A 1,865-nucleotide genomic window follows, 5' to 3' on the forward strand; every position below is an offset into this window, starting at 1 on the left:
CTCCTTTGTCATTCCCCTACTTTACTCTTATCTCTTGGTTAAACTTGAAATTTGGCTAATTATTCAAAAGCTGCTCCTTTTTTGAGTTCATTTCAGTTTAAATGTTTGTCTAACTTTCTGATGGTAAACTATAAGTGGCTTGGCTTTGTTGACAATTATTTAAGACCTTTATTAACAGTTTGTTGACTTTTTGGGAAAAATAAGTTGTAAACTATTAAAATTAAAAATTAAGTTCTTAAATATCTCAGTTTGATCAGATGAAACAATTTTAAAACCTTTAAAGGTTTATTGAGGGGAAAAAGGCTTAAAAACAAATAAATACAACATATTTGTCATTACCAAAAAGAGATGTATTTAGGTAGAATAATTAAAAAACAACCATGCTACACAGATAATGCAGAGATTCTAGTTTTCTGTTCAGTGGGCAAAAAGCAAGCACTTATGATCTACAGCTCCAATCACTTGTTCATTTCTTATTGCCAGAACTTCATATTCATTTCTCTATGTTGGGTAATGATACCCTAAGCCAAATAGAGACAGTAGCGAGCATTTACTTGGCGCTCTTGCCCTCACCTACCTCTGGTATAGGGAGTGGACAAATTAGCACCTGGTGAATCCATTGCTTTTGTCTCTTTGACATCTGTGGTTTAGGGTTTTCTGAGCACCTGTGTAGGTAATTGAAGATGTAGTGGAACTGACTTTGAAATGGTTGCTGACATAGGGTTTTAGATCCTTGATTTTCCATATCTTCTTCATTGCTATCCTTCCTAGACTGTCTTTGGCAATGAGGACCCCTGCAGAATCTGGGTGTATAACCCACAATACATATTGTGTCTCACTGGTCTACCTTGTTCTGCTGCACTCTGGTTGTCAGCTCCTCCCATCACCTGTCCCTGAATCAGAGGGTTGGGATACTGTAGTCAACACCTACTGGGGTCTCTACAGATAGATTGGTGGGAACCATCACCTGAGGTAGGATGGGTGCTGTTCTGCCTGGCCTTCCAGTGCACTCTTCCCCCTGCATTCTTTCCCTCATGGTCACTATTCTGATAATCCTGGTGGTAATTGCATGGAAGACCACTGGAATGTAGATGGGGTCTATAGTGGTTTCAGTCTACTACGTGTTTACTGCCTTAAACTGAAACTCCATCAGGATCTGTTGCATTTGCTGTCTCCACACCCTTTTCTCCTTCAACAACACTAAACTCTATCCTCTCTATCTCCTACACTTCTAGGGTTATCCTTCATGGCAATCTGGTATACAAATACATCTTTTTTGGTATAATTTTTATAGATGAAACCATATCTGTTTTTTTATCTGTTTTTTTTTTGTTTTTGTTTTTGTTTTTAAACTGAACCACTTTACTGTCCCCAGAACCTTAGTTTCAACGATCTGCTGTCCCTACCTACAGATGCTCTCCATGTGAGGTTCCCCTGGGCCACTGCTCACTGTGTTGCCAGGCTTGGTGTCCACACCTGCTGCTGGCAGCTGCTGGGTCTCTGCTTGGCTTTTCATGGTTGCCTTGATGGTGACAGGGGTCCTCTGTGGTAACTGTGGCTTCTCCTGAGGTCCAGTGGAAACTGGGCAAATGACATGGATGGGGGTGCTCTGGGCTCTCTGGGGTCTCCCCATTCTCCATGCCCACTGTCTAGCTAACTGAACAGCTTAGCTTTTTAAAGTTAGTCACTTACAGATTTAAACTGCACTTTCTTGTTTCTTATATGCCTAACTACTCTTCTATAAAATAGGGAGAAAATAGCTATCTTTTAGTAATATTATGAAATCTAAAATGAGTAAATTGATATAAAAGTCAGTAGAGTTGCCATGAATTTGAAATGAGATAGTAGATAATAAATATTAGTTT

At 39.5% G+C, this 1,865-nt stretch overlaps 1 pseudogene; it reads right to left on the minus strand.

Annotated features, from left to right (window-relative positions):
• LOC115290681 overlaps positions 1-1,633 on the minus strand; it is a 3,666-nt pseudogene extending 2,033 nt beyond the window's left edge.
• Positions 1,634-1,865: the final 232 nt, after the last annotated feature.

This window comes from Suricata suricatta, chromosome 4 (genome assembly GCF_006229205.1).
Source record: "Suricata suricatta isolate VVHF042 chromosome 4, meerkat_22Aug2017_6uvM2_HiC, whole genome shotgun sequence".
NCBI lineage: Eukaryota > Metazoa > Chordata > Mammalia > Carnivora > Herpestidae > Suricata > Suricata suricatta.